The 14327-nt window shown below is 50.2% G+C and overlaps 1 pseudogene; it reads left to right on the top strand.

Annotated features, from left to right (window-relative positions):
* The first annotated feature begins 13893 nt into the window (after window positions 1–13893).
* On the top strand, window positions 13894–14051 carry LOC119097650 (uncharacterized; annotated as a pseudogene).
* The last annotated feature ends 276 nt before the right edge of the window (window positions 14052–14327 follow it).

Here is a 14327-nt window from a genome sequence, read left to right as displayed (position 1 = left end):
ACACAATGGTGGCAGATACATTCAGTGGCGTTGTTGTCAACATGCAAGTGAGCACAAATCTCGTCGCAGCCACTTTGTTCCAAAAAAGTCAAAATTTAGAAACGTACGTTGTTTCGTCTCCATTGACGCCCACGCGAGTACAAAGCGGATGCATGTTCTGTGCCCGTTGTCGCGTTTTGCACGAGATGGCCATTTTCAAGATAATTTCACGTTGGTTGTATCTAACTGAAAACCTATCAGCACTGGACAGTTTATGTCACACCGTAGGAGGGCAACGCAATTTTGCGTGAAAACAGCTGTAACGCAACACCTGTGCGAAAGTTGAAAAGGGCCGTGATTTAAGTAGTAAAACGTTCCACACTCATATCTCCTAAAACAATGAAAATAGAGGGCTGGTTTTACTTGCAAACGATGTAAAACGATGCTACCGCTCGTTGACCACATTTTTGATCACCGGGTGACGACCAAAAGTTTTGGGCGTGACCATCTTTCCGAATTTTTTTTTTTACCAAACTTCCTTTTTCAATACAGAATGAAAGGGCATGACCCATTTAGTGTGCAAATGTGGGGGAAAGTGTTTTTGTGCATGCACACAGTTTCTACCGCATTGTCAAGGTCTACATGGAGCGCCCCTTATGAGTGTTTTTCACAAATAACTTAGCAAATCAACGCAGGCATAGTTTTTAAGTTACTCTATCGTGCTCGCCGTGCAATTACGCGTCTAATGACCCATAATACAACATGTTTACACCACTGGAAATATACAGCATTCTGGATGCGCGCAAATTTTTATGTTTTTTCTGAGACCCGCTCTATTTGAAAGCAGATTGCACTGTGCAGACAATACATAGTGATGAAAAAAATATACAGTGTTGTCAACCTACAAGTGAACACAAATTCTCTGAAACGTGTAAGTGTTTTTGTGCATGCAAATAGTTTCTACAGCTTTTGCAAAATCTACATCGAGAACGGTTTATGAGTGTTTTTTTTCTCAAATAACTTAGAAAAGTAACGCATGTATAGTTTTTAAGTTACACCATCGCGTTTGCCGTGCGATTACGCGTCTAATGGCCTAAAATACAACATGATTGCGCCACTGGAAACATGCAGCATACTTGATATGCGCAAATTTCCATGGTTTTGTTTCTGAGACTCGCTCTGTTTGAAAGCAGATTGCCGGTTCAAACGATACACAATGGTGGAACAAACATTTAGTGGCGTTGTTGTCAACATGCAAGTGAACACAAATCTCACCCCGGCGACTTTGTTGCGAAAAAGTCAAAATTCAGAAACGGACGTTTTATCGTCTCAAATGTGGTGCCAATAGCAAATTCAGCAGCAAGTATAAAGCGGATGCATGTTCTGCGCCGTTTGACGCGTTTTGCACGAGATGGCCCTTTTTCATGAGAATTTGACGCTGGTTGTACCTAACTAAAAACCTATTGGCACTGGACAGTTTATGTCACGCCATAGCATGGGAAGACAATGCTGCGTCAAAACAGGTGTAACGCAACACCTGCGCATAATTTAACAACGGCCGTTTTGGGGTAGTAAAACGTTCCAAACTCATACCTCTCGAACCAATGAAAAGTACAAGGCTGTTTGTACTTGGAAACGATGTAAAACGACTGTTACCACTCGTTGACTATATTTTTGATCACCTGGGAGACTGACCAAAAATTTTGGGCACGACAATTTTTTAGAAAAGTGTCCAAACGCAATTTTTCCATTACAGAATGCAAGGGCGTGGTCCATTTAGTGTGCACATGCAGCGGCAAATGTTTCTGTGCACGCAAAGAGTTTCTACAGCAATTACAAAATCTACATCGAGCGCCGCTTGTGAGTGTGTTCTTTAAATAACCTAAAATCTATGCATTTCTTAACATTCCTAGTTCACACCATTGTGTTCGCCGTGCGATTACGCGTCTAATGACCTATAATACAACATGATTGCACCACTGGAAACATCCAGCATACTTGATGCGTGCAAATTCCCATGGTTTCGTTTCTGAGACCCGCTCCGTTTGAAAGCAGATTGCGCGTGCAGACGATACACAGTGATGGAACAAACATTCAGTGCCATTGATTGTCAACATACAAGTGAGGCACAAATTTCGTCGCGGCCACTTCGTTGCAAAAAAATCAAAATATAGTAACGGACGCTTTTTCGTCTCAAATTTGGTGCCAAAATCAAATTCAGCACGAGTATAAAGCGGATGCATGTTCTGTGCCAGTTGACGCGTTTTGCACGAGATGGCCATTTTTCAACAAAATTTCACGTTGGTGTTACCTAACTGAAAAAAGTATCGGCACTGGACGGTGTATGTCACAGCACAGCACGGGAAGGCAATTGTGCGTCAAAGCGGGTGCAACGCAACACCTGTGCAGAATTTGAAAACGGCCGTTTTTCGGGTAGTAAAACGTTCCAAACTCATATCTCTCAAACCAATGAAAATAGAAGGCAGCTTTTACTTCCAAACGATGTAAAACGATGTTACCACTTGTTGACCACATTTTTGATCACTGGGTGATGACCAAAAGTTTTGGGCGTGACCTTTTTTCGAAAAAATGAAGATTTTCAAACGCAGTTTTTCATTCCAGAATGAAAGCGCATCCTCCATTTAGTGTGTCAAGGCAGCGGCAAGTGTTTCCATGCATGTAAACTGTTGCCGGACAGTTCGGTACTGCCAGTACCTGGCAGTATCAAATGGCTTGATAGTACCGAAATTCCGGTATTTTTTTAGCTTTTTGGTGAAAAAGTGCTCAAAGCGCTCTGGAGGGGTTTCAGTTCGCTTTTGGCGTCGGAACTGGTAGGATGGTTTTTCGACGGTGTGTTAAATAGTTGTGTTTACGAGTCAGAAGACTACCTTCTCCATACGCACACTCCTTCACGGTGGCGGCGCCTGGCGACCACCGCCGCTCCCCCGCCACCCCGCTGGGTAATCGCCGCGGCGGGCAAGAAGGGACTGGTCACCATTGTGAGATCCGATCCTTTGGCAAAAGCCGCCAGGCCTTGGAGGTGGGCGCGATATCGCTGCCTGTGCCCGTGGAATGCTTGTAACTGAGCAGTCCGGCACCAAATACTTTGCAGACTGCCAACAGCCTGCTCAAGGTGCATGTACCTTGAGTGCGTGTTGCGGGATACGTCGCGGAAGGCATACAACTTATGGCAATGGGTGTACTTAACAGTCTTGTTTGACTTTGCGCTTTAGATTGAGTTGGCTTATTAAGCCAGGTCGGCATTGCTTACGGCTGGTCGTGTCCTGCATTTACTTTACGGAAACTGCCGTCCCATTTCGCACAGATCTTTCTACGCTCTTTTTATTCGAAAATGTGCCTTTCCATTAGCTGGAATTCTGGCATCATATTACTGCCATATTTTTGTATGATTTTTTACTGTTGTAGTGTCATGCCCGAAGCTATCATGGCTGCAGCACTATCACACCATTATCTTAGTCAACGTCCAGAGATCGAGTGCGTTATCAGGCGCCTCCAAACTGGTATGAATGAATCTACTAGCAAAGTTGCCCTCGCCCGCCAGAAATAGCTGCGATCCAACATGGTCGGCGTCAATGGTATGCAGACAGGAGGACGCGGCCTCAGCCGCATCGCGGCACACCCCGCAGCACGCCGCGCACAAAAGGCGCCCTCCCTCGTGTGGCGGGCGGCTGGCGGCCCGCCCCCCGACCGGCGAGTCAGACGGCTCCGAGACGCAGGACCTTACGATACCTTTAGCGTCTGCACTTGAGAAACGAACTGCTTGCTAGTTCGGACAGCTGGCTTCACAATGTTGTACACTGTACGCAGTTGCGCTTGTGTTGAACATAAAACGTTAGATTCGTGGGCATGTGGGCTCTCCTATGCAGATTGCATATCTATTACCTGCGTGAAAGCCGTTTTCACGTTAAGTTGAATCACTGAAAAGTTTTTTAAAAGTCCAAGTGTTTCTAGGAGGCTTCTACTATACACTTAACACTCTGACAAAAAACGGTTTCCATGCAACTTCACTAGTATGCATAAGCAGGCCTTTTGTATCCAACTTAGATTATTTGCATGTCAAACAAGCCTTTTAATCATGTCAGAGACCCTACTCATACTTGTAGCATTTGTAGTTTGAGAGGTGTTGCACGGTAAATATTATTAACTAGTTGCAAATTCCTTGAAGCTGTGTGTATGTTATGAATGATCACTCGACATTAAACTCATTAAGATGGGGTTTGGTAACAGCAATGGCGTCTTACGCTGGTACAATCCAAGCCCTACAAGTAATTTCATTGTGCAGGTATAATACTTCGGCATGCAGACAATCAGCTAGAACCAATGCCTTTGAGCCGAATCCTACCAACAGCTTATTTGTCACCCTGATATGTTTGTATAAGTATACAAGCCAGCAATTGCATGAATTGACGTTGAAAGCTTCTTGTTTTACGGTCAGTTAGCATTTTATGCATGCCAGATGGAGCCGGCTGTTTGGCTCAGTGTCAAGGCCCCAAAAATAGGGATACAGAACCTTAGCAAGAGGGACCTAATAGACGCCCTCTGACTGACGTTTCAGGTTATGGCACTACGGGTGGGTGGGGGCCGGGTCCGAGTCCAATCGTGCCGTTGATCTTTGGTCTCGCGGGGTTCTCCGGTCCCTCTTCGAACGTCATCAAACAAAGGCCGTGACCGACTGGGAACCACTAGCCGATACATATCCTCTGGTCACGCACTGTGAGACCCTGGCCGACAAGGGGCCCATTCACTGTTTCGGAGACCCAGAACAATGTCAATCGTGGCCTCTGATCTTGCTCCTGTTTGGCAAATGGCCCCAAGGTTCAGGATGACAGGGAGCCATCTGTCTGGTGTTCGCGGTCTCCGGCCGAGTTAGACATCCGCAGTGTCCCGGGAGGTCCTTAACGGTACAAAAGGATCTCTGACCGATATTTGAAGTTATCACCCTACGGACCACGATTCTTGATGTGGACCTACAGCCAATCTTGCCACCGATATGCCCTTCAGCCAGGCCCTTGATAGTCTGTTCTGTTGGGCCGCCCGGGTCCCTCTTCGGCCTCATCACACACTGCCCTTGGTCGCTTCGGGTCCAGGCCCAGTTGTACAGCAAAAGCCAACCTGCCACAGTGCCTGGCGATGCACGTTCCATCGATAAGGTGGGTCACGTCCACGGCCACGTCCACGTCCATGTTCCACGTCCCTTTAGCGTCACTTGACCTTTTCCGCACCCTGCTGGCACCGGCCGCAGTCCATTCCAGCTCGGATCAAATAGCGAGGTTAATTAGTTAGTTATTTAGCTTTAAGGGTGCGTGGACTGCATTTGTTATTTGCACCTATTGGCCACTGTCATATAAAGAACTCCACAAACGTTCTTTGTTACTTCATTTTTACGTCACTAAATGTTATAACCCTTTGGTGAAAAAAATGTCACGAGAGTACGCCACAAAACGCATCAGACAGTTCCTGTCGTGGCGCTGCGCCATAGTTGTAAAGAGACGACAAACCCCGACGTTTTGTCCACTGCGACATGTGGCACCCGTGCATTTCAAATGATATTCCTGCTATTTTGTATGGGAAATAAAACCAAGAATGCCCCAATGTAGTCCCAACCATGTTTTAATACAGTCTCTGAAACCTCATGTTTCGCATGTTCCGAGGTGAGGACAGCATTCGTAAGACGCCTCCTCACCGTGCGCATTACTCGGGCATGCGACGGCATACGGAAAGTAAAAATTGCGAAAGACATGCAGGGCAGTTCTTATTGTCATACCGTGCACCTCTTTCCCCGCCCCAGTTTTACGGCTTTGGCAACATATTGTCAATACAAAAATGAATTAATCCAAAAGGTAAATGATGCACAGGCTGACTAACAAAACCAATGTAACTGGTTAGGACGGCATCATGCGTAAGTCCCATTGGCAGATGAAACTCCAAGCTTGTTGTAAATCTATGATCAACTAAAAGCTGATAGAATAAGTCCTTTTGACCAACATAGATGAGTCAGCATTGGCACTCGCTGCTAATAAACACCTACATATTTGTAGGTTATGGTTATGTTTAATGGAATGCTTGATATAAGCAATGTGTGAACTTACACCATGCAGATAACCACACTTCACTAGTAGGAAGCAGACTATTATATTCCCTAGTATTGTCATACAGTAGCAACCTTATTCCATCTCAACGGCGGAATGAAAAAAAATACATCTGGAATTAGCGTTTGCACTGCCCTAAGTGATTGCACTATTCAAAACATTTACAGTTAAGGACAGTGTGCTAAGAAAGTACGTCGCTTCATTAAAAGCGATACTGTGAAACAGCCATGCGGCATGCTGTAGCCATCAGGCTGCTTCACTCCAACTATCGTTCACGCGAGTAATAACACATGTATAACAAGAGCGTATTACTGTAGTAAAATAGCCATGCAAACCTGCTGATATTTCCATTTCCTTACTGCAAAGTTGAAGCTGTCGTTCGGAAGCTGTGCTAGTTCATGCACTAGTCCAAATGGCAGGGTTGTCGGCAAGAAACGATCTCACTACTTGTGCAAGAAATATTTCAGTTGTCATTAACCATGATAACAAAAAGTGCAATGCTGAGAACGCTCCCCTGCGGAACGCCATGTTTCCTTGGACATGGAACGGACAGGGCCGTGCTGAAGGATCTATTCCGAAGAGAGTTCGACAAGAACATACCCATGTGTTCTCTTATGCCACAATTGTAGTTTCATTAGAATAACGTACTCCCGTCAACTCACGTCCCGTCCCGTCCCGTCAACGTCAATGGTATAGGGTGCTCAGAGCAAGCGAGAAGCACAAAAGACCAACGTGATGGGCTCCAAAACGATTGGGAGTGTCGCGGCTGGCGGGAGTATAGGACCACTGCCAGGGCGCAGGGCCTTCCGAGCAAAGGAAAATTAACCATTACCGAATGTGCATGAATTAATGTCCCTGTGCAATGAACAGTGCCCGGACAAGTTCAACAGAAACGGCGCCGACAGAAGTAAAGAGTCCTTCGCAAATGATTCAAAGCGAAATACTCCTAGATCAAGGAAGAGGGCCCGAGAGCAACGGAAGCTTCGGGCGGCCTGGTGCCTTACCTTATATGAACACCAACAACAGCATAAGGCCCTCGGAGCAGGTGGAAAGAGCCTGAGACCAATGTGAAGAGCCCCTGAGCAACTGAGGATATCCTGGAATGTGCGGCCACGAAGAAAAGCATTCGATGTGCAAAAGCGTGCAGCCTATCAGGCGAATCGGGAAAACCCGTGGAGGAGAAGCCTGATCGATCAAGAGTGCCAAAGCATGCAGGCAGATAGTGCCCCAAAACATCGCAGAGCCCCACGAGAAAGTTCAGAGAGATCAAGGGCAATGTGGTAGGCACCTTAGCGATAGGATTCACCCGGGAAGTGGGCATGTAGGGCGCTGGCAACAGCGTAAGGCCTGCGGACTCCATGAATGAGGCCAACATTTTCCCGATCACTCCCCTGAACTATGGACTGAGATACGTGCTATACACTATATATAAACTACACATAGTTATAAAGGCTATGGAATGAGGACTGAAACCAATCAGAAGGGTTGCTATGGATTGTGATAGAGCCCGATTCTTGAAGGTGGTTTATCCTAGGATGTGTGTACCATCCACCCAGACAAGCACAGACCTTAGCGCGGACTGTGCATCACCCATCCAAGCATGCACGGACCTTAGCGCGGACTGTGTACCATCCACCCAGGCAAGCACGGACCTTAGCGCGGACTCACAGCTTTTCCAATCACTGAATTTTTTTCAGTTCTTATGGGCCCCTCACTTTCACTCAACTGTTTTAGGCCGCCTAGAGCTCACCAGTTTTGTTGCGTTTTGTGTTTGAAAAAAACTCCACCTGTTTGCCCGGCTATTGGCCTGCTCGGAGTCAGTGAGCCCCTTCGCGGCCGATGGGGGTGGGGTCATGGCCCCATGGCGCCCCTCTGGATCCGCACCTGGGTACAAATTGCATTGTCATCTCCCCCTTTACCAAGAGCGTTACTTCATACAGCAGGTGGTTTTATGGTATTGTGCTCCAATTCTCCTATGAGGTCAGTGAAAGGTTGGCACTTAGTTGTCCTTTTAAGATAATGTAGCTTTTTCATGATGATAGCATCCGCACTGTAACAGGAAAGCTCTGGAAGTCATTCATTCTGCAGTGCTCATTCATGTGCATATTTTTTTGGCACTTGTTAGCGTGGCATTGCGTGTAGGCAAATATGGTGTGTTTCATTGCTGTTCTTGCTAACATTGAATTGTAAAGATGTCCTGATAGAACCATAATCATAATCACTGTACACATTTAAGTACAGGCTGTAAAGGCGGACAGCCTACCACATATACCGCCTACATTGATAGTAGAAATCAATATAGGTTGTGTGGTGAGAGCATGATGACAGCAGTGCTAATTTTTATGCGTGATTACGGGGAGATAGTAGCCCACGGATCATGGTCAATAACCTTAGTCCAGATGAGATGGTTTTGTGTTATAGTAAGCTTTTATCTCATCTTTTCGTTGTTTTGCAGCTAGAAATGTTGGCTGGGGGGAGGGGAATGGGCATTGAGAGGGCCCAGCCCAACATTGATATTCGGTTATCCCCCAGAAGTCAGTTTGCATTGATACTCCTGCACTATACATGCCAAAGATTACATGTAACCAGATGTTTATTTTACATTTGCATGTAACTTGCATGCAAATGACAATTACCCGCTTCCTCATTGCGTTTCTACAAATGTTTGGATGTTGGTAATGACATGTGCCATTCTCCTGTGGCAGCTGATGCCTTCATGAGCTGAAATGCAAATGCTTACACCAGCACACAAAAAATAGATTAACAAGATGGCAGCCAACAATTTTTAATCCTCAACCTGATTCGCCGATTTCAGACCGGGGACAGGTGGAGGGGGACGGGGGGTTTCCCTGACGTTTGTTTGCAAACTAAGAAAGGTAAAGCCTCGCAAAAAGACAAACGGTGAACCGTATTTAGTGACATCTCATGATTCGTAAGACCTTTCCTGCTGTTAACTGACCCCACTAGACCAAGTTCAACGTCAAATTTTCCTGGCAATCAAACATCAGCTTTGCATGTTCATATATATGAAATCATGCAGTGAAGCAACATGAAACATAAATAGGTGTGTCCCTTGTTTTATCATGAGTACAATGGCACGTAGTTTTATCTGTCTGGGGCCTATATTCAAAAGGTAGGGTTTCGTTCATGTCATGGTGCCAACCCTTGTTAGGACACGACAGAAGGCGCCCACCACTCAAAGCATGTCGCGCAGGGCTTGGAGCATGTCTAGCGTGTGGTGGATAGTTTGGTGACGGTTGAGATGGGGTTCGACGCGCACATTAGATTTTCATAAGGGGGGGGGGGGCATAGCCTCGTGGAGACCCCCCCATATTTGACGTCATTGCTTATGCTGCTTGCTGCTGTTTCGGAATCTGCAATGCATTTTGCTGCCCTGGCTATCAAGGTTCTTCATTGTTCTTTTTTGACGGGGGGGGGGGGGGGGGGATCGAGGAAAGCAAATCCAGCCGTAGATCGAGTTCAAACATGAGGCCTCGAATTCCCGGAGGTTGGAAGAAAACTGCTGTTGTGGTTGGGCTATCTTGTCAGTCCAGGGCACGTACAACTGCTTTCCTAACAGCAGCACATATCTTGACATTTGCTCAGGAGCAGTGCATGACTGAACATTTCGGTTATGTACATGATATTGAAAACTGCAGCGATGAAAGAGACTTTCGGTGATAAGCTGATTGATTACAGATGACGCTACTGGGCATGGACTCCTTTCTTTCAACTCTACCGAGACTTCCGGCAGCGCTCTCAAGGACCTCGTCCAGTTGGTGGTTGGACACTATGTGCCGGCGTCGTCCGCCATTCGGAAGAAAACCAGCTGCGACTTAGGCTAGCAGCAAACACAACCAACGTTGCGCCCAGTCCTCCAGCGCAACGGGTATTAAGCACATCCGGAAGGGCTGTTGCTGAACTTTGTGCGGGACGAGAACTGTGTGGTCCGTGAACTGTGCCGGTTGGGAACATGGCACCGTGCATAAACATCAAACCGAGAGCCTTCTCCACGTCAGACTATTCGCCACTCCCGCGATCAACCACGAGCACCCCTAGGGTGGGGTCACGTCCCCGGGCAGCTGAGGTGGTTTTTGGTTTTTGGTTTTTGGATTAGAGCCCTTTCGACCAGAAATGATCATTTCAGGGCTATGGGATAAGGAAAATGGTTAACGATGGGACAGACGTGCATGCGCCTGGGGGGCCAACCGCCGAGCTTTAACCCGCGCACGCGTGGGTACCCGGTCGGGGTCCCCCTTCCCATGGGGCTCTCGGCCCACTCATGGCTGACGCACGCAGCCCGCCCCGGACAAGCGGGGTATCGCGCGGATGCAGGATGAAGCAACATGGAGGACAAGAGGGACGGATGGGGGGGGGGGGGGGCGGCAGTTGAGGAGTGGTGTTGCCGACTTGTTGCAAGTTGAGTGCGGCGTCGCGCCCAGTCACGTGCTAGAGCGCGGCCGCGCTTCGGAAACGAAGACGCCCATGCAGCTGAGGAATGGCGCAAGGCCGGCCAGGCCGCACGGCCACCGGCTGACGGGCCCGTGCGCTAGAGCAGGGCAGACAGCCGACCATTGGCCGGCCCGCAGGCGATGTGTGAATGCCAGGCTGCCGACAGAGACATCTAGCCGTGGGGCACGCAAAACTATCTCGCAAAACTGTCCGCCACGCGTCTCGACCAACGGAGATTGCGCGCACGACTCAAGATGCAACAAGATGCTATGCAATGTGTCATCTTAGCTGGTGCTAATGCGCGGCGGGGAGAGCACTGCTCGCCGTCGGGCGCTAATCGCTCGTCGACCCGGCGCACGGGGCCAGGCGCGTACACGCCGACCATGCAGAGCGACAGCAGACGGCATGACACCAATGCACCTGTTGCAATTGCATGTGGATCGCTTGTCGGCCTTGTCGCTCACATCAAAGTGTAGAATAGCCGTCGCTGCCCTTCTCCTAGTATTTCATTTGATATGTGCATTAGTGTAATCACCAAATCACGAGATGTCCCCCCCCCCCCCGCCTTAAGGTTGTATGCCGGTGCAATTGATGCTTATTTGTTCCGTTTTTTGGTGCAATCGAATAGCAATGACCACGACATGCTGTCCCATTGCCTGAATTATCAGCTACTGATTCTCATCTAATCCGTGTGTTGGTGTATTTACGTGACAAGTATCAACAGATGCCCCCCCCCCCCCTAATTTGTTTTGCTAGCGGCGCGTGTGCACGCGCTGTACCGATTTTTATTTGATCTGTGCATTAGTGTAGTCATATAGTATCAACACGAGATGCTTCCCCTACCCCCGGACTGTGCAGCACTCCAGGGTGTAGCCCACGCCCGTTCTCTTGGCTGGCCGGCCGGCTGTGGGTTTGCCCCTTCCCTGCCATATTCGTGGGCGTTGGGTAACTGCGGCCTTCTCGTGTCGCCTCGGTTTGGCCACCGGCGTTCCTCGCCTGGCGTCGCGCCTCGTGGCGGCGCAGTCTTATGTCGTCGCCGCGCACGGGCCGTATGGCCGCGGTGACGTCGCCGACGTCCTAACGCCTGCAATCCATGCAGCATTGACGGGGTGGGATGCGGCTCCCGCCGACGGCCCGCCCCCCCCCCCCCCGTGCCCACCATGGGGAGGAGGGTGAGCCAATGCTTCACCCCATTGGCGGAACGCTGCGCCGTGCCGTGGCATTATGGAAGTATGTTTTGTTTTCCAAAACACTCTGTCGCGTATAACTGCGCTCCAGAGCGTAGAGCAGCATCCGTTTGTCTATTTATCATTTCCTGTAATGAAACATGAAATTTTATGACTAAAAATCTGTTCTTAGCAGCTTCATATCTGATACGTCCCCTACATGGGCACCAGAATATTGAACTGATTTTTAAACATTCGAGGGCTTACTGCAGCATGCTGTCGCCCTGCCGGCGGTTGGCCTGGTTGGCCGAACGATGCCATGTCACCAACAGCGCGTGCCGTCAGCCCGGCAACATGCAACGCCAACGCACCACATGCTGGTACAAGCCAACGCCATACAGACCACACGCCTGACAATGACCATTGCCGCCGGCTGTGCATATCAGTGTTGTACGCCCTGCGGCCAGATGCCTCTGCCGGAAGCGTGGCATTCACACATCGCCTGCGCGCCGTCCAATGGTCGGCTGTGTTCCGTGCTCCAGCGCACGGGCACCGCGGCCGGAGGCCGTGCGGCCTGGCCGGCCTGGCACCAGTCCTCAGCTGCATGAGCGTCTTCGCTTCCGAAGCGCGGCCGCGCTCTAGCACGTGACGCGGCGCGACGCCGCACGCAACTTGCAACAGGTCGGCAACACATACACAACACGGCAACACAACTCCATAACTGCCGGCAACACGCCATCACCGCAGACGCAGCACGACCAACCTGGCATTTGGCACCCGGTGTCGCAGCCATCTAGCGGCCATGCTGGCACTTTCAGCGGCTGGGCGATTTTCGACCGTGCAATTGACGCGCGTCCCGGCGTCAGTTGCACGCCCAGTGGCGCGGTGCGAGGACGTGTTCTGCCGCTCGCCAACACTGAACACCTATTGATAGTGACGGTGTGCTGTCACGTGTTCTGTGATCGCCAGTCGGGTGACGTGACGAACAGCGCACTGGCGTCGTCGGCGCCGGCGACCACTCCATGGGCGCAAACTGTCGGCGACCTCCGGTCACCCGCCAGTGTGCCAAAGCAACCGCCACGCGTCTCGACCAATGTAGATTGCGCGTACGTTTCAAGTTGCAACAAGATGCTCTGCAACGTGTCATGTTAGCTGGTGATAATGCGCGGCGGGGAGAGCACTGCTTGCCGTCGGTCGCTAATCGCTTGCCGAACCGGCGCACGGGGCCAGGCGCGTGCACGCTGGCCTTGCAGAGCGACAGCAGACGGCATGACACCACTGCACCTGTTGCAATTGCATCTGTATCGCTTGTCGGCCTTTTGGCTAAGATCAAAGTGTAGGACTGCCGCCCCAGCCCTTCTCGTAGTATGTCATTTGATCTGTGCATTAGTGTATTCACCGGATCACGAAATGTCCCCCCCCCCCCCCGCTCCCTTAGCGTTGTATGGCCACTGTGTGGGTGCAATTGATGCTTATTTGTTCTGTTTATTGGTGCAATCGATTGACAATGATCACGAGATGCTGCCCCATTGCCTGAATTATCAGCTACTGATTGTCATCTAATCCGTGTGTTGGTGTATTTACGTGACAATTACCAACAGATGCCCCCCCCCCCGTTCTTTTTCTGCTAGCGGCGCGTGTGCACGGGCTGTACCGATTATTCTTTGATCTGTGCATTAGTGTAATCATATGGTATCAACACGGGATGCCTCCCCTACTCCCGGATCGTGTAGCACTCCAGGGTGTAGCCCGCGACCGTTCCCTTGTCTGTCCGGCCGGCTGTGTGTTTGTCCCTTCCCTGCCATGTTCGTGGGCGTTGGGCAACCGCGGCCTTCGCGTGTCGCCTCGGTTTGGCCACTGGCGTTCCTCGCATGGCGTCGCGCCTCGAGCCGGCGCAGTCTTGTGCCGTCGACGCGCACGTGCCGTCTGGCCGCGGTGACGTCGCCGACGTTCTGAGGCCTGCAATGCATTGAGCATTGACGGGGGGGATGCGGCTCCCGACGACTGCCTGCCCCCCGCCCATGCCCACCATGGGCAGCGGTGTGAGCCAGTGCTTCACCCCATTGGCGGCACGCTACACCTTTCCGTGGCATTATGGAAGTATGGCTTTTTTGGTAAAACACTGTAGCGTGTAAATGCGCTGCAGAGACTGAGTTTGTCTTTTTACCATTTCCTGTAATGAAACATGACCTTTTATGACTAAAAATCTGTTCTGATTAGCATCATATCTGATGCGTCCCCTACATGGGGCCAGAATATTGAACTCATTTTTGAACATTGTCGGGGTTACTGGAGCTTGCTCTCGCCCTGCCGCGGGTTGGCCTGGTTGGCCGGCCGACGCCATGTCACCAACAGCGCGTGCCGTCATGCTGCTGGCATCATGCAACGCCAACGCATCACATGGTTGTACAAGCGAACGCCATACAGACCAAACGTCTGACAATGACCATGGCCGCCGGCTGTGCATATCAGTGTTGCACGCCCCGCGGCCAGATGTGTCTGCCGGCAGCGTGGCATTCACACATCGACTGCGGGCCGTCCAATGGTTGGCTGTGTTGCCTGCTCCAGCGCACGGGCACCGCGGCCGGAGGCCGTGCGGCCTTGCCGGCCTGGCGCCATT

This window comes from Pollicipes pollicipes, unplaced genomic scaffold, assembly GCF_011947565.3.
Source record: "Pollicipes pollicipes isolate AB1234 unplaced genomic scaffold, Ppol_2.1 Scaffold_4295;HRSCAF=5057_pilon_pilon_pilon, whole genome shotgun sequence".
Lineage (NCBI taxonomy): Eukaryota > Metazoa > Arthropoda > Thecostraca > Pollicipedomorpha > Pollicipedidae > Pollicipes > Pollicipes pollicipes.
Note: the sequence above shows the minus strand (reverse complement) of the source record. Positions and strands in the feature narration are given on the sequence as shown.